We start from the raw sequence: 19,722 nt of genomic DNA on the forward strand, positions 1-19,722 counted from the left end.
CTAAATACCATAGGGTGATCAGAGAGAGAAAACAGAATGTGAATACAGACAGAAAAAAGTGGAAAAGAGAACAATGTAAAGAAGCAGAAAGAGTATGTGTGTGAAGAGAAAATGAAATACAACACAGGGGATATATTCTAAAATAAGAGGACTGAGTGGGATATATGTATGGAAAATGGTGGCAGGAAAAGACAAGCACAGAAAATCACCGAGGACAAACAAGCAAAGAATAAGCAATGGAAAGAATATTTTGAAGAGCTGTTCAGTGTGAAGAACACAGTAGATGAAATGGTCCTGGAGAAGCTTCCCAGCAGAAATGAGAAAGAGCAGAAGCTGGTATTCTTAGAAGAAGAAGAAATAAATATTTCAATAGAAAAAGGTGCCAAAATCTGACAAACATAACCATAGAACTGCTGCAAGCAGGCAAGGAATATATGGTAAAGGTAATACAGAAGCTATTCAATAATATTTGGAAACAAAAGCAAATTCCAAGTGAATGGCTGTAGTGCCAATCCATGAAAAGAATTGTGCAAGAATTGCAGAGGCATTACCTTATTGAGTGTCGGGGGGAAAAAACGTTCACGAAAATGTCTCAGGGCAGAATGGAGAGGTAAGTAGAAGCGGTACTTGCAGAGGAACAGGGCAGATTTAGACCAGGTTTAAATATAATAGGTCAGTTATTTGTGATAAGACATATCACATAAGTACATAGAACACAACTAAACCTGTTACAACTTTATAGACTTCAAACAGGCTTTTGATAGCATTTGGCAGAAAAGGTTATGGCAAGTTATGACAATGTCTGGCATTCTCCAAAACCTGATCAAGCTGATAGAAAACATCTAAGGAAATCAATGAGTGCAGTGAGACTAGACAAGAAGCCAACAGAATGGTTCAGAACTACCATAGGAGTTAGACAAGGATGCACACTATCACAAGATTTGTTCAACTTTGTACTGGAAGCAGTAATGGCTGTAAGCACTAAGAGATGAAATGGTAAGAGTCATGTTATGTGGTAGGACAGTACATAACATTAGATTTGAAGATAATATTGAACTCACAGCATTGACCATAGAGGTTTTACAGAGAATAAGTGATAAAATAGACTCAGTAAGCAGAAAATTCAGATTGCAAATCAGCATGGAGAAGACAAATAAGATAACTGGAAGACAAGAGAAAGAGGTAAAGATCCAATCTGGACACAAACAACTAAACAAGTTGCGTGCCTTGGAGGACAAGTGTAGAAGAATGGGAATTGTGAAGATGATAAAAAAGAAGAATCTGATTAGCCACTACTCCATTCAAAAACTCTGCAAGAACTGGAAGGCTAAATAAATTTCATTAAAAAACAAAAGTCAATGTATATGAGAACTGTCATGCTGATACTTGTGTATAGGTCAGAATATTGGAGTATGAGGAAAGCCAACAAATGAAAGACTGACTACAAAAATAAACTGGCTGCGAGGAATACTGTTTTCAAGACTGCAGAAAATAAAAGCAAATGAAGAGAGACGAAAATGGCGAAGGCTAGAATTAACACTGTTTCAGAAAAATGAAGAAAGACAACTGCAGTGGTTTAGACACATGTCAAGAAAGGACCCAAAAAGGATGCTATACATGGCAGTATATACCAGAGTACAACGAACTAGAAATAGAGGAAGACCAAAGATGTGCTGGATAGACACTGTGAAGAATAAGACAGAACAAAAAGGCTTAAAGATGAATGAATCTGTGAAGCTCGTACAAGATAGAAAATGGTGGAAGGATTCATCTCCACTGCCAGAATCAAAGATTATAGATTTCATTCATCTCCATGGATCAGAATCAAAGATTATAGCGAGATGGATCTTTGATTCTCATTTGTCAGCTCTACAGTAACAATGGGGTTGAATGGGGTTAGCCATCACTTTCTATCTTGTACCAGCTTCACAGATTTGTTCATTTTTAACCTTTTTGTTCTGTATCATTCTTCACTTGGTATATCCAATATGTGCTCATTCTTCTTGCCTAGATAAAAGAATGTACAGATATAGATAAAAAGTTTTGTTGTTGTTTATGCAACTGGAGGTGTGCTAAAACAACATTCACAAAAAATGTATTTCATTTCTGCCATTTTCTATTAGAAACTGGCACACCCTTGGGCCATATAAGAGTGGCCTTTGGATCATTAAAGCCAAAATTGAAGACTCTATAGTAGTACAAGATTTGTTGGAGTCTCTTATTGCTTCTTTGTTCCTCAAAATTACATTATTCATCAAAGACCTTTAAGAATTCTACCTCATGCAGGTGCCTTGCCTCAAATGGGACATTTGAAATGATGGTCATAATAATAATAATAATGAAAGTACCATTTTAAACAAAGAATCCAAAGATGTTGTCTCCTCAATATGATTTTTTCCCTTATTATCTGGTACCTATTCAGTTACCCTCTGAACTCATTATAGATCATGCCTAGAATATTCAAAAATAGGTGGGTATTTAAAAATTCTAAAGTTAGATTCCTAAATCTAAATTTAGGAATCTAAATAACAGACCTGATTTTCAAAAGTGCTGAACATCCAACTGCCCTCAGTGAGGTGAATGGAAGTGGACGAGGACTCGGAACCTTTGAAAATCAGACTACTAATGCTGATAGTGATCCCCTTACTCATTTTGAATAGTAGCTTACTCCATAAGTAATCCCACTAAAGGCAGTGGGTCTCCTTGTGGAATCCTATGAGTAAAAGCATCATAATCTCACCCTTATTTAGGTACCTAAATATGGATTTCAGAGCCTAACTTTAGCCTCATATTTTTGAAAATCTTGAGGAATAGCTTTTAATTAGTTAAAATATAAAATACCAAGTAGATAATACACAAATCTTTCCTGAATTATATCTTTTACAACCCAAGGATTTGCCTTATAAGACTAAGCAGACCATATGTATATCTATGCTTATTTTAGAGACTATTTATTTAGAAGAAATACTAGGATCCCTCCTGCTAACGATAGCTCATCTCAATTGATTAGACTCTGCCTGTGCATACTTCTCTTTTTTCCTTTTCTCTCTGTATATATATATATCTGTCTGTGTGTTGTTCCATTCTATGCATCAAAGAAGTGAGCTTTAGCTCACTCTCTCTTCTTAAATAAATTTGTTAGTCTTTAAGGTGCCACAAGTACTCCTGTTTTTTTTGAGGATCCCTAATGTTAGTCATCTATTATCTTTGTCAATTTAATTGGAGTCTTAATGATCTTTAAAAATATTATACTGGATTTAGAAGATGAATATGTTGAATAGTGCATCTACTTTCCAAAAAGAAAATCTAAAACAAATCAAAGATATTTTAAGGAACAAATTGACTTGTAGAAGTACTCCTCTAAATGTATTACATACTCCTTGCTAAATATTAAAAATAGGTATGCACAAACTTTTTGTAATGAATCATAATTCCGTGGCATTTGCCATGGAACAAAACAAAACAAAAACAACACAAAACTAACAAAACACACCTTCAGAATGTTTCACTCTTAGTTGAAAATCAGAATGGAAATAGATTTTGTATGATTCCAGGGTTATTTTATGTGGAACAGGATCACTATTTCTACCCTATTATTTACCCTTCTCTTCCTCCCTTTCCCTGGGCTCCTCCATCAATGTCTTACTGGGGGAGGTACAATTACTTCCTCTCATCTTGCCACATTCATTCAAAATTCTTAAGAAGGTGGTTAAATGGCCTCTTCCTTGCTGGGATGACTCTTATCTTGCCTTAACAGATGTCTGACTGGCAAGATAGATCATCCACCTCAGTCAGGGTCCTAAATAGTTTGGGCTCTGGTTACCTGGGAGCCTCTCACCTCACATTATACCACAGCAGAAGATATGCTCAGGATACCAGCCCTATGGTTTAAAAAAGAAAGTGGGCTGGTTCAAAGCATTCTCTGTGATGGGTCCATGATTGTGGAATTCAGTTGCCCAACTTGGCACAGCAGAGGTTGGACTTGTTAATTTTCAGGATGCATTAAAAGGGTCACCTACATGTGGGAGCTTTCCTGGGAGGGTAGGGTAGAGGGTTTTGCATGGAAAACTGTGGAGCAGCTTCATTTATGGCAGAGTTTTGAAAAATTAACTGGATTATTTGTGATAGAAATGAGTGCTGTTATGAAACAGATCTGGGTATTAGACCCTTTCTATATGAAGGTTATTTGTTCTTCTGTTGTATTTTTAATAGATGTGCAGGCACTTAAAGCTTGGATAGGTGCATTAACAAGTGAAAATTAATTAATTTACTCAACATCCCTTTGATATCTCCTAGTAGAAAGCATCCTCACACGAGAGTATCCTTTGCTTTGGATTAGCCCACTAATAGGTCCAGGACTCTTTCAGTACCACTCTCTTGTCCTATAAAACTGTAGATCAGGGATTGGCAACCTTTGGCATGCGGCTCACCAGGATAAGCCCCCTGGTGGGCCAGGCCAGTTTATTTACCTGCTGCATCCACAGGTCAGCCGACCGTGGCTCCCACTGGCCGTGGTTCACTGTCCCAGGACAATGGGGGCTGCAGGAAGCGGCAGCCAACACATCACTCGGCCCACGCATTTCAAATGTTATGGAACATTACTTTTTTTCATCACTTTAAGACATAGATTCCTAAAGAAACTTACAAAACAGTCAGACATGGTGTGTGAGAGGGAGGCTAGGGAAGAAGTCTTGCTACAAACCCCAGATTATAGGCCAAATTACTGCTCAGGCCATTAGTTGAAATCAACGGCAATTACAGATGTTCCTAACTTCGGACCCTATACTTGGTACAAGATGGAAGACAGAGATTGCTGGCTGATATCAGGGCAGGAGTTAGAATAGAGGTGGAATAAAATGTTAATTTAGGTTTCCTTAAAATTAAATAGACCAAACAAAACGTCTTCATAATTCCAATGTCATGAAATGCTAAAGCATTAATAAACAGAAAGTATTCGGTAATAGATCAGTTTGCCTCATTGACAGTATTGGAAACAAAACAGCAATTACCATGTGTCCATAATTTGGTTTTGACAGAAATTCTTATAATGTCTCTCAACTGGTTGAGCATCTTCATTTTACACCTTCAAAAGCTGTAGTTCACTGGAGACAGGGAAGGTACGTACCACTTGCGTGGTGTTGCCTGGAGGTGCTATGTGTAGACAATAATAATTCCAGTGACACTTTGGGGTGTCAGGACAGACATCTCTTGCTGGAGCTGCAAAAATGTGTAGCCTGTTCTCCCACCGATGTTATATTTGGCAGGTAGTAGAATGCAAGCCTCACAGCCTTGCCAGTGTCCTTGTTTCCTTGCATTGCCCAGTAGAGCTGAGCAATATTTTTTGACTGAAACTTTTTTCAGAGAAAAATTCAGATTCAGAGAAACCAAAACACATTGTGAACTCATGCTGCTTTTGCTGAATTGTTTCACTTCAGAAAAAAAAATCTGAAAAAAATCTAAATGTTTTGTTCTGACATTTTCAAAATGAAACATTTTGATTACTCACTGAAATAACTTTTGGTTTCAAAATTCCCTTTAATTTTATATTTGTTTTAAAATAAATACAAAAATTAAAATAGTCAAAATGGAAAGGAAACTTTCAGGTTAACTAGAAATGATTTTTTTTCAACGTTCAATTTGCCAAAAAAATTGGTTCAACGAGAAACATTTTTTTCATGATTTTTCAGAATTTCCAGTAAACTAAAATACTCATTATTCTCTCAGCTCTATTCCTCAGTGTCTACAACTAAATTAACTGCACCTTATTCCAGGTACGTCTGATTGGTGCCTTCTCCTTTTTCTAGTGCACCTGCTCTGTCATAGCAATAATTTTGCTTTTGTTATGTAATGCATGACAAGCCTTAAATGAACATGAAGGAAACTATAGTATTTGAATATTATTTGGATGTGTAATGGATAAAAGAGTTCAGAAGAAACAGGCCGAGTAGCCAACAGAATCCAAACAATGAGGAGGAAGAAAATAATCAGGATGGAATACTTTGCATATTGAATTTTGACTCTTCTCCCTGTTTTTAAGTGTGTGCCAATAATTTAAAACAGATTAAATAAATGAGAATTTTGAGCATTTGTATAGGCTTCTTAATCAAATTTACCAATTTGAAATGGGGTCTAATGCAACACCAGTTGTGTCACTAACAATAGCAAAATGTACCCATATAATGTAATTAAGCAATTCAATTTGATTCTGAAAAGCATGGTAGTATAATAATCAACACTGTTGCATTCTCTGAAGTGTCTCTGTGTTACTGGGCTAAAGTTTACTAGCACTCACAAGAGTAATATCATGGAGGTCAGTGGGACTACTTGCTGGAGCATGGTGGACAGGATTTGTCCCATTATATATTAAATAGAAAGACTGAGTGAGGTAAGCATGGGAATGGGATCCAGCAAATTTTAAATTCTAATGACTCTACCACTGACTTGCTGTATGGCCTGGGGATGTGTAATCACTAGCTATAGAGTCATTCTTAAACTTTCTCTAGCCCAATTAATTTTAATTATTTAATTACTTAATACAAGATGGAGCAGCTTCAACAAGAAAGACTGAGAGAGCCCTACGTTGGAGTATTCTATATTGTGGTGGAAGATTGCTGTTCAAATCCCTTGTCTGGCTATACTGAAAGAAGGACAGGAGATATTTGACATGGGTTTAAAAATGTCAGCAACTTTATTATTAGGTGTCTGGGACTACCCGGCAGATAAAAATTTACAGTGCAGATAACCACGTTTTTCCGTAATTACCCGGGGGCCTTTTACCAGCTCCCATGCTTTTTCCATCCAGGTCCCTCCAGCAAATCCATTGCCAGGACCTTAACATATCTGGGTAAGACTGAGCGGTGGTTGGGGGCGAGGAGTGCTTCCACCGTCTCCCCCTCTTTTTCCCTCCAGATCCCTCCAGCAAACCCATTGCCAGGACCTTACCATTCACCCCCACACACACCTTATAGGAAAGTTAAGGTGGAATATAAGAATGGGGGGGGGGGATTGGCACCCTGCCATACCAATGATGGGAGTCCCCAACCACCTCCCATTCACTCATTTAATGAACACCTCTTTTTAAGTCCTTTTCCAAGACATTTATCTGGTCACTGTATACCCTTCTTATGGAATATCTGCACTGGACATCCGCCACAAGGAGGTGCCAGCAATTAGCTTGGCTGCCTACTCCCGAAATGCAATCGGGTTCCCAGACATCTCCTAATGCTGTCTTTTATATCAGTTAAAAACAGGACAGCACCTAAGTCAGACAGGTGGACCCCATTCTCCTGAAACAACTCTGCTGCCCCATATACTATATCAGGATGTGAAATTACTGTCCCTCCTATGGTCCCAAGGAATTTGGCCATCTCCCTGTACACATACCTCCTTGTCTTGTCCACCCTGGGGGGCCTCATGGTTCCCTGCCAGACCCTGCACTGAAGCATATCTGACCAAATAATGTTAACTCCTGGAAAAAGTTCAAGGATCAGCCCCAAGTCCCTGCTTGCTCTGGCCATTAGTTCCACCCCTTTATGGATTCCCAAATTGTGTTCCCCAAAATGCGCCACAATTATATCTGGGGGTCACTGACTTGCCCGCATACAGCAGTGGTATTAGTTGATCCCATAACATGCCCACCCTTGAATACCATTATTGTTTCATCACCGAAGCCCATCTGCAAACCCTGGGGCAACCTGGACATGTACCTCCATGCCCAAAGGACAATACTGTGCCCACAGACCCACACCACCATCTGCATGGCCAGTCATCCAACATCTGTAATGAGATTACAACAAATTAATGATGATTTACCACCTGAGATCTTACTTATGTTCAGTACGCATCTGAATGCCAACCCCAATTGCCTGGATTGCCTCTGCTCCCATACCTAGCTGTGCTGCTGCCATTGCCGCTGCTGCCCCAATTCTGAAGGAGTGGGAACCAAATTCATGGGCTGGCAGCCCCAACCTCATCAGCCCCCGTCTCAACACGGTAACAAATTGATATGCTGTGAAAGGACTTCTGTCACAGTGCATAAAAAAGGGGCCCTTCCCCCTTCATCCATATCACACTGTAGGCCTTCAAAGCCTGAACGGGGCAGACCCCAGGCTCACCATCCTCCCAGAGAATAACAGTTTCACCCCGGCTAACTTGATCTGTCTCTGATCTTCGTGAGTATAATATCACTGAATGCTCATGCCACTGTATATCCTGCAATTACAAAGCCCTTGCTGTAGAGTCCCTCCTGGACCCAGGTACTAGCTAACTGATCCTGAAAGCACCAAAAAATGAATGCTGCCCTGAACAAGGCCACCTCCTGTCCACTATGACATATGGTGCCAAGGATCTGCACAATATCCGTGAGCATGTAAACCATAATGGGCCGACGGGAATCCATGCTGGGGTCCCTGGTACGTGACCACCCGGCCAAAAACCTTTGAATTAAAAAACAGTGCAAGGATCAGGATAAGCATTTAGCCTACTGACAAATGTAATGGCAGAAAGGTGATTTGAGAATGTGGAGGACTCCAATTGATGGGTTGCCTGCAACAGCATATACCGCCACACCTGTTCCTCTGTAATGGGCCATATTTTTGACTGGCCTTCCTGATCCTGAAATTGCATGAAATCATTAAAACTTTTCTCATAGCTCTGCCACGTGCACAGAGCAACTGATCTCTGCACCACACTGACAACCAATCTACGCCAAGGTTCCATAGTGCTGGTGGCATCTGCCTGGGTTCCAGCTCCTGGTGCCAGCTCCAGAAATCTATGGACCTGACAATGATAAAAGGCATCTGCTATGCCATTATCAACCCCAGAGAGGTTATGAAGCAATTTAAATTCCCTGGAGACATTCTGGGGGCCAAGCCTCGGGGAAAAACCCACAAGTTGTCTACAGGCAATTGGTTGGATGGCCCTGCCACTGTAGCCCTGAATTCCTCCTTGTGGAATTATTGTCTTAACAACATGGCCAAGCCCTACCCCTGACTTTAATTATTATTTTACATAAAAGGGATAAGAACCCCCATTAAATCCAGCCCACAAATTTGACCCATCAGCTTTGCTGGGGTAGTCCCACAGGAAGCTTTAGCTCAGGGATTGGCAACGTTTGGCATGTGGCTCGCCAAGGTAAGCCTTCTGGAAGGCCGGGCTGCTTTGTTTACCTGCCGCATCCGCAAGTTCGGCTGATTGTGGCTCCCACTGGCCACAGTTCGCTGCTCCAGGCCAATGGGGGCTGCAGGAAGTGGCAGCCAGCACATCACTCGGCCCATGCCACTTCCCGCAGCCCCCATTGGCCCGGAGCAGCAAACCGCGGCCAGTGGGAGCCACAATTGGCCAAACCTGCGGACGCGGCAGGTAAACAAACTGGCCTGGCCTGCCAGGGGGCTTACCCTGCCAGGCCATGTATTGCTGATCCCTGCCATAGCCCATTCCACTGCTTGAAGCTCGCCCTTTGCACCTGGGCTTGAATTCTGTCACCCATAAAGGGCTTACCTGCAGGTTGCATTTGTTCTACCCTGCATCCTGCTGGCCCCTCATGGACCTGCCCTCACCATTGTGGCAGGAATGTGCTGTATGGGATGCAAAACGTGTTTTGCAAGCATGGCTGAAAGTACAGATGCTGCAAAAAACAACTGCTAGGAATAAATGAATGCCCTGAATGTATTGTATGCCCACCTGATTATATTTATATATCTAACAAGACTGGGCTTCTCTCTGGGTAAGCTTCAGCTGTAACACAAGCATAGCTAAGGAGTGCAGCCTTATGAAGACACGGATGTCCCCGGCCATTGGAAGAACTTTAAGTTAGCCCAGGGGTCGGCAACCTCTGGCACGTGGCTTGCTGGCGGGCCGGGCCAGTTTGTTTACCTGCTGTGTCCGCAGGTTCGTCTGATTGCAACTCTCTCTGGCCATGGTTCACAGTCCCAGGGCAATGGGGGCTGCGGGAAGCAGTGCGGGCCTAGAGATGTGCTGGCTGCGGCTTCCCAGCGCTCCCATTGGCCTGGAGCGGCGAACTGCAGCGAGTAGGAGCCGCAATTGGCTGAACTTGCAGATGTGGCAGGTAAACAAACTGGCCCGGCCCACCAAGGTGCTTTCCCCGGCAAGCCACATAAAAGAGGTTGCCGACTCCTGAGTTAGCCTGTAGTAGCCATGCAATACCATGTATCTGATTACTGGGATATGCCCAGACGAATTGAGACAGTTACTGGTCAGCCCATTTGATACCCTGGCATGTCCATACCCCAAGTTTTTTTCCTGTAAAGCCTCAAAGGAACCACTAGTGCCCCCAATCCCCACCTCTGCCACATCATTTAGTATTGGACCCTGAGTCACTTCCTGTAGCCTCTGCTCAAAGCATATCCAAACATCCCTGCAATTAGGAACCTTTATCTGTTTTTGATCTAACTCATCCCTGCCCTCAGTGTTACCCTTCTCTCCTGCAATCACCTGAGTGGAATGTTCTAGATCTAGGCAAACCATTATACCTTGTATGGCCTGCAAAGCTGTGGAAACAACCTCAGACACAGTAACCCTGATTACTTGTATCAAATCCCCATAGACTGTCCCACCAGCAAACACAGCCAGTTCACTTGCCTGGGTGAGTGTTTCACCTGGAGCCCTGCTTCCCCAAGCCTGATACACTGCCCTTGATAATCAAAGGCACTATCCCAGTCTTCCCCAGCCCCTCACCCTTGGTGCAAGGATCCTGCCCGTGGTTCACCCCAGCCCAAATAACTGCACTCCATCTGCCCTGTGCAGGGTCTGATTCCTCCTAAGCTCCCTGTCCCAGTGACACTAAAAGGAAGATTGTTACAACCACTTCCTTGCTCCAGGCCACTTTGTGTGGAGTTAATATGTTCTTAAGTACCCAGAGAACTATTGCAGTGAAAATGTAGATCCTGAGTAAGGTTAGGTGCCTACATGGTTAGGTGACAGCTGAGTGGGGGTTTTGTGAGTTGCAGTGGTACCTAATTCTGTGGTTTAGATGCATACGTTCCTTTCTGGAGCTGGGCTTTAGTTCTTTGAGATGCTTTTCTTAAAAAAAAATGGCTTAATTAGCTAATGCCTGCCCACTACTTGAAGATAAGTGATAAATATTATTAATATTTTTAAAAGTATACAATTTGTATATAAACAACTTTTAGTCCTATAAAATTACACTGCATTTGAGTTTTCAAAATGAAAAAAAAATGTTACATTACATTATTATATTGTTACAAATCACATCAAACTACCTTCATTTACTTCTTTGACAGGGTTACTGGCCTAGCGGCTGCTGGTAAGCAGTAGATATGACAGATCTTTATTTTAGTAAGGCTTTTGACACAATTTCACTTGACATTCTCATAAGCAAATTAGGGAAATATGGTCTACTTACTATAAGGTGAGTGCACAACTAATTGAAAGACCACACTCAGACAGTAGTTATCAATGGTTCTCTGTCAAACAGGGAGGCAGTATCTAGTTGGGTCTCTCTGGGGTCAGTCCTGGGTCTGGTACTATTCAATATTTTCATTAACTAGTTGGATAATGGAGTGGAGAGTATGTTTATAAAATCTACAAATGGCACCAAGATGGAAGCGGTTGCAAATACTTTGGAGGACGGGATCAGAATTCAAAACAACCTTGTCAAATTGGAGAATTGGTCTGAATTGAACAAGAGAAATAAACAAGCTGTGAAAAAGATTAATATCACTGTGGGGTGTATTAACAGGAGAGTCATGTATAGGACATGGGAGGTAACTGTCCCCACTCTATTGGCAGTGGTGGAGTCTCAGCTGGAGTATCGTGTTCAATTCTGATCTCCACACTTTAGGAAAGATGCGGGAGACAGTCCAGAGAATAGCAACAAAAAATGATAAAAGATTTTTAAAAAACCTTGCCCTGTTAGGAAAAGTTAAAAAAAACGGGGCATGTTTAGTCTTGAGACAAGAAGACTGAGGGGGGACCAGATATCAGTCTTCAAATATCTTAACAGCTGTTATACAGAGGACAGTGATCAATTGTTCTCCTGTCCTCTGAAAGTAGGAAAAGTAGTAATGGATTTAACCTGCAGCAAGGGAGATTTAGGTTAGATATTAGCAAAAACTTTCTAACTATAAGGGTAGTTAAACTGTGGAATAGGCTTCCAGGAGAGGTTGTGGAATCCCCATCAGTGGAGGTTTTTAAAAATACATTGGACAAACTCTTGTCAGGGATGGTCTAAGTTGACTTTGTCCTGCCACAATGCTGGGGGCTGGATTTGATGATTTATTGATGTCTCTTCCAGACACACATTTCTATGATTCTATGAAATTTATTCATTGATCTAATTTTTCTTTTCTTTATTTTTAAAAATGTTTTCCTACCTTTCCCCTTTTTTAAACTTTTCCTCTCCTCTTTTCATTCTACAAGTGTTTCTCCTACTGACTCACCAATTGTTCTGCTTCACAATACGTTAAAAGGCTAAAATAGAAGCCAAAATCAGTTACTGTTTGTATTTTTTCAATGTCAGGAGATTTTTATGAGCAGATTTGTATTCAGATATCCCAGTGGCTGTATGACTAGATAGAAAAGATCCTGGGACCTGATTTAGCTCTCACAGAAGTTCATGACTTCTTACTGTTGTGGTATTCTAGGAGCCTGAGTGCATTACTTATGGCACTGCTGAAAAATCTTAAATTATCACAATGACGTATGTGTTGATGATGGCATTGTTTAATTTGGAATTACCATAATAATTTAGCATTTTCTTCATGTTATCTCCACATTTCCAGCCTGCCACATCTGTAGTGCAGTAATGCCTGGGCAGTACTACAAAAAAATGCAGCTGCATTGCTCATTAGCTATGCTCAGTCTTTAGCTTCTGTGCCTAGCTTTCCAGGGTCAAAACTAGGTCAAGCTGTCCGTGATTTTGGAAATGTCTAGTGCTTTCTTAGGTTGCTCCTTCCATCAAGAAAACTTTTGTAGCTTTGAGGCAATGATTATCCCATTATCAATAGGAAGAAAAAGAATGCAAAGTGTCTGACATTAAGAGAAAGACCATATGTACCACTTTTGTTTTGTGCATAATTCTCCTTTGGAAGGAGAGAAAAGAAGACTATAACCTGTTCTGTAACAATGATGGTTCATTTTTTTTTAATCACTTCACTTGTAAGAAGTATTTGTTTAGTGTTGTCTGATATTCAGAACCCAGAAAGTCAATCTTGGGTTACATGTTTTATTTTTAATTAAGTGTATCACTTTTGTATGATGCTGATTACCACAGTCATAAGCATGTTTTGCCCAAAGGTTCTTGGCTAAAAGTCCAATGCCTTTCACTTTTTATATGTCTCTCATTTCACACTTTTATGTCAATTTATACTAAGTTGAGAGGACAAAAGCAGTTTCAATGAAAGTGTTAAGCCTATTTAAGTAATCTTAAAGCAACAGTATTGCATACCACAAAGAGTATTATAAGTATTATAATTTTTTCTTCCAATCTCTTTCTTGTTTTTTAGAAGATTATTCATTGTCAGATTCCATCTATTATGGATTTCATTACCTTTCCACAATATCAGTTTAGGGTTGGCTGCCAGACAAGAATACAATGGCCTTGCATTACACATTTGAAAATGTGTCAGGGAAATTATGTAATATTTAACAGCATAAAATGTATTATTAATAACTTTTATTCATGTTAACAGCCCCTTGTGCCACATGTGGAACTTAAATATTTAAAGATAAAAAATATCAAAGAAACTTCCCCAAAGATACAAACATTTTTTATTTATATAAGTATCAAGTAAAACTAGAGGTGAATGAACCATTTGGTGGCTATTATGAATTCTCTTATAAATTATGAATTGGTAAGATATCCTGATGGAATCTGCATATTATTAGAACTGCATATTAGATCTTAAAAAATAAATGTGCCTGATTATTTCTCTCTTTAAATTAAAACCACTCTCTAAATCTCTCTCTATAGGGAATGCTTCAATGCTTAAAGTCAATGGAGAAATCATCTGCAACAGTTGTATGTGCTAGCTTTTTCTTTTGACTTCTAAAAATTGTTCTCTTTTATTTTCAGATAAAATAACAGAAACTGTTATGAATATGAACATCTCATAATCTCCTTTAATTCCATCAATACATTCCAAATCAAGGGATAAATGGTACACCATTTGCCCTTTTGGGCTTCTTGGGTTCATTCAAGTAACTATTCTACTGCTGACCCTATTTACCTATTCAGTCCTCATAAAGAATTCAATCAGCCTCTGTTCCACTTTACTACAAAAAAGACCTTGACAACAATGTATTTTTCCCTTGTCTGCTTCAGATTGGCTCAAGAAAGTGCAAGTAGATTCCTTAATTGGGAGGGAGATTGACATGTCCATTCATTTACTTTCCAGTCCTATTAGATACAGAAAAGCCAGAAAAGGCAATTGACCATGATTCCAATCACTGTTTTAATTTTTTTCCTATACTTAGCCTTATTGTGTAATAGCAGGTATTATAAAGGCATAGCCCCACATTTTAAAAATTTCTGATGCTGCAGTTCTTTTAATGTCCAACTGGAATCTGATTTTCAATTATGCAAAAATATCCACAAAATTACATTAAGATGAGCTGCCAGCGTACAGCACCTGAAACACATGCTCTCAGGCCAAAATGTCAGACTGTGGTGCCTAAATTTAAGCTCAAAAATACATATTTAGGCACCTCATAAGGTCTTGGTCCTTCAATTATATAACATGTGCTTAAATTTAAATTGACTGAACTTATTAAAGTTAAGCATGTGTGTGTTTACAGGATAAATGTCCAAGTGACCTGACTTTTCAGAAGCTCAGAGTACCCACAGCACCTTTTGAAGTTTGTAGAAGCTAATAGTTTTCAGCACCTTGGCTAGTCAGGCCACTTTCATTTCGCTGGCTGTATATAGACTTAGAGCCAAGATTTTCATAAGTGACTAGTAATTTTTGGTGCCTAAATTTTACAACAAAAATTGGAGGTATCTAAAATCACTAGCCCCAGACAAGGACCAAAACCCCATTATGCTAGGTGCTGTACATGTAGATTTAAAACTTTTGGATCAAGCTGATGAGGTTAAACTAATGTACAACATAATCGCTGGCAAATTAAATCTAAACCTCATAACCTAATTTAATCGCTTTATTCATCCATTATTTCCTATTGTAAACTGAGGTGAGAAGGCAAAGCAGTATAGGAAATTTGCAGAGCTCAAAGGACCCTAATGATTTCTAATTTTAGAACATGTTCCCAATATATACATTGAAGAAATTATAAACATTTTAATGAATAAAAATGCAATGAATATTTTCCCCCACAGAATTTGAGAATCACTTAAAATATTTTTAATTAGGCAATAACTACACAAAACACTTATGTCAACTCTTGTTTCCACTGAAGTCAGTAGGAGGTTTGACATTAGCTTCACTGTGATCAGAAGTTAACTCATAATGCCCTGTTGACTTCCTACACAGGCAAAATTCAAAGTAAAGTTAATGGATTTTTCATTGAGTACAGAGTGTTAAAATGGGCCCCATGATAATACACTAAAAAAGGCAATGAATATATTTTATGTAGGGAAACACATCATGTAACTGCTTTAGTGTGTATTATGGAACACTAAAATGGGATTACCTTGAGCAGTCAGACTGCTGGGAAGTTTAACAGTTTGGTTTAAAACATAACTTTAATTCTGAATTCTATTTCTCAGCATTTTATTTGCATAATCACTGTGGTCCACATTGTATCTGGTCCTTATGCTGTGCTGTGGGAGGGCACAAGAGGTCATGTCTTCCTCCACTTGCATGGCCCATGTAAAGACCATCCACAATTGCAGTCTGTGCTCTCTTAAACTGTTCCCTCTAGGTGTTTCTGGGGACACCCTTCTTCCCTGGAGGGATGTGGAGGAAGTGAGTCCATAGTTAAATTATGGATTACCTTATGCAGTTCTTTTCAGCACTTGACACTCAGCAATAGTGACTGTGACAATCAGGATCCAGACACCCCAATGGGAGAAGAAAGACTGCTCATAATATGTACTACAACCCCAACTACACCTCACAGAAGGGCAGTGAGCAGTCAAGCAGGAAGGGGTGCCCAAGCCACGTGTTTATACTAAAATGTCTTCAAAGTACCCAAAGTCAGGTTGAGACTTTGTGCTTGCAGGAAAGCTCCTGATGTCAGAGAACTGAACCACAGCTGCACATCATGAAGGCTCACAAGATTACAGGGCAAGTGGTGACAGAAACTCCATAATGGTCTGAGCTCAGGACCCCCCTGGGATGGTGCAATTATACATTGACCCTTATTCAGGCTAGTGACTGATGTCATAATTTGGTCCCACGTAGTTATTTTTTCAAATGTGGAGGTCTCTCTTCTCTCTTTGGTTACTAGAACCCCTCTGCTGAGTGCCTCCTGTACTGAGAATTTTCAAAATGTTTGCCAAAAACAAGAACACCTCTGCAGCCTCTCACACTCTCTAGCTGAAACGGGAAAAATACAACATTTGCATGAAAAAGATTTTTGTTTTCAAAAGTAATTACCATGGGGATGAGAAACAGGTGAAATGGAAACTGTTTACCGGACAAGTTTAAAAAAATACTTTTGACTTATTTTCTTCATTTTTCCCTTTACCTCACACCTTCTTTCCACAGAATGGCTCAAGTATCCAGAATCACTACAATATTTGTATTTATAATATTTGCTTATACTGGGAGAATCTTGATCTCTCCCATGTTAGTTTTGTAACACAATATAAAACAGTATATTGAAGTAATTTGTGCTTCAAAGGCATTGTTTTCCTACAGTGAGAGAAAGTGGAGGTATGGAAAAAGGAAATAAGAGGGAAGGAGACAGAAAAATAAAGCATGAAAGAGGGGATGATGCTAAGAATTGATTGGGCAGGAGGGAAGAAATGGCTTTAAAAGGGCAAATGGTATTTTTAACAAATTATCTGTCATCAGTTTGATAGCTCAGCACATTCAAGGGTTTGCTTGTTTGGTTGGTTGTTTGGTTTTTTGTATATTATCTTATTTTAAATGTCAATATTTATTGACAATTCTCAGCATAATATTAACAAGAAAATATTTTTTGTTACATGGTAATAATCACAGTTTAGATTAATCTTTTCCAATGCCTCAGAATTTATTGAATCCCAGATCATACCCTAATAAGAAAGAAGCACTCTCCGGCTATCATTATGAAAACTCTTGCCAGTTCTCTTACATCATCCATGATGTCCTCTTCCAGTAGAACTTTTCTCAGAACCAGAGGCTGTGGAGTATCAAAACTCATAGGTACAAGACATACTTTTTGAGGTTCCAGCTGCAATGTTCTCCCACTTTTATGCAAGCACCTGAAGCTCATTTTAAGAACACCAAAAGTACATTCTATAATCCCTCATATTTTCTTGTATGCATCTTTACAATGCATTATAGCTTAAGATTGAAGATTCCCATACTGAGTCTGAAGAAGTACAAATATAAGGATAAATTGTAACGACAATCACTGTAGATGATTCAACAATATTTTATATTTAGTGCATTCATCTCAGTAATGTAATGGTTTCTTAAACCATAGAGAAATTGATTCTAACCCTCCATTATTCTCAGGGTAAGTTTACAAAATGGAAATTGAGTGATGTGATTTGACCATGTAGACATACTGGACCTAACTTTAATCTAGTTGCTCAGATACCAATAGCAGTGAAACTGCAGCAGCATGGGCTTCAGCATGGATTACCCAACAGGGTCCGAGGCGGGCTTGTACAGTCCATACGGACACTTAGGCTGTCACAGCTTTGCTGCTATTGGTGACCATGCTAATGATATTAAAGCTAGCTCAGTTACTGTTGAAATATACTGCAACCACACAGCTCAGTTTCATTGTGGACATATCCAGAAATTAGGCCCAGAGACATGTTCCCTCAGCAGAATATGTCCTGAAGAGAAATATATACCTTATGAAATGTGAGAATTTGGGTAAGAGAAATTATTATTACTTTTATGGATAGTATGAAACAGGGGTCAGCAACCTCTGGCACACAGCTCGCCAGGGTAAGCACCCTGGAAGGCCGGGCCAATTTGTTTACCTGCCGTGTTGGCAGGTTTGGCGGATCGCGGCTCCCACTGGACGCGGTTCGCCATCCCAGACCAATGGGGGCGGCGGGAAGCGGCACGGGCCCAGGGATGTGCTGGTCGCGGCTTCCTGCCGCCCCCATGGGCCTGGGATGGCAAACCGCTGCCAGTGGGAGCCACGATCTGCCAAACCTGCCGACGCAGCAGGCAAACAAACTGGCCCGGCCCGCCAGTGTGCTTACCCTGGCGAGTCGTGTGTCAGAGGTTGTCGACCTGTGACATTTAAACAACATATACCATCTATATTATTGGTCAGTTTCTGAGGTACTCTTTTTAGATTTAAAAGATTTTGAGAGTGCTATCCTTAGAAGTCAATATTACCTAGTTTATAAAACCACAAGATTTAATAAGATAACATTGCATGAAACTACTGAACTCAAGCACCACTGTTTTCACATATGGATTAATAAGAATCAGATACGTTCACATAATTCAAATATGCACTTGTAGTTTGCCTTGTGCAACAGGGCTTTGGACATAAAATGGGATCTTAATCTATATTTGGAAACACATTTCATATGCAAAATGTCTTTATATAGGTGACATCCCAGGCATTAGCAATAGCTAGACAATATATAGTCTACACAACCCAGGGTGGATTTTCATAGATAGCTTCCATGTTTCTGGCCACAGTTTTGCACCGGCAAATAACTTCACTTACAATGAATTTGTAAAAACAACCTTAATGAACTTTTCATGACATGAATTAAAGATGACTGAAATGAGAGTAATACTAGATGCATGGAGAAATGTAAGGGCTTGTCTACACTGGCACTCTATATCGCTGTAACTTTCTCACTCAAGGGTGTGAAATAACATGCCCCTGAGTGCTACAAGTTTCAGCGCTGTGCTTCCATCACTGGTAGCTACACCCCTTGAGGAGGTGGGTTTTTTTAGAGCACTGGGAGAGCTCTCTCCAAGCGCTGTGACGCGACTACAGAAGCCACATTAAAGTGCTGCCTTGGAAGTGCTTTAATGTTCCCAGTGTAGACAAGCCCTAAGAAGAGGCTGTTGATTTTGTGGGGAGACGGAATGGATAGGGTAGAGAAGTTGATAGCCTAGCTGAGGAATAATGCCCTGCCTACCATTCATCTTGCAGGCATCAGCAATTTGCAGCTCTTCAGCAGCACTGCAAGCCCTTTAATCTTAGAGTGGTCTACATCATTATCTCAGTTTGTTGAAATAAAGTGGTTAACAAATATAAATACACTAAGGACAGGTCTACACTATCAGTTAAGACTTAAGCTGATCTAACTTAAGTCGCTCAGGGTTATGAAAAAGACACTCTCATGAGCAATGCAAGTTACAGCAACCTAAGAACTGTCCACACTGCATAACTTCTGCCTCTTGCGGCGGTAAAGTAATTATGCCGATGGGAGAACACTCTCCCATCAGCATAGAGCATCTTCACCAGACTTGGAGCACTGTAGAACTTCTAGTGTAGACCTGCTCTAAGTCCTACACAGTTAGGTCATCGTAGGGCAGCTTATGTCAACCTAACTATGTCACACTATGGCCTTGCTCCCACCGATGTAAGTGCCCTACTACAATGACATAATAACTCCACCTCCACAAGAGTGGTAGAGCTTTTGTC

General features: G+C 40.1%; 1 long non-coding RNA gene across 4 annotated transcripts in view; it reads left to right on the forward strand.

Annotated features, from left to right (window-relative positions):
* The window catches only part of LOC120396445, an 89,746-nt gene that overhangs the window by 2,030 nt on the left and 67,994 nt on the right, over window positions 1-19,722 (forward strand). The gene's annotated exons all lie outside the window — the stretch shown is intronic.

This window comes from Mauremys reevesii, linkage group 1 (genome assembly GCF_016161935.1).
Source record: "Mauremys reevesii isolate NIE-2019 linkage group 1, ASM1616193v1, whole genome shotgun sequence".
Lineage (NCBI taxonomy): Eukaryota > Metazoa > Chordata > Testudines > Geoemydidae > Mauremys > Mauremys reevesii.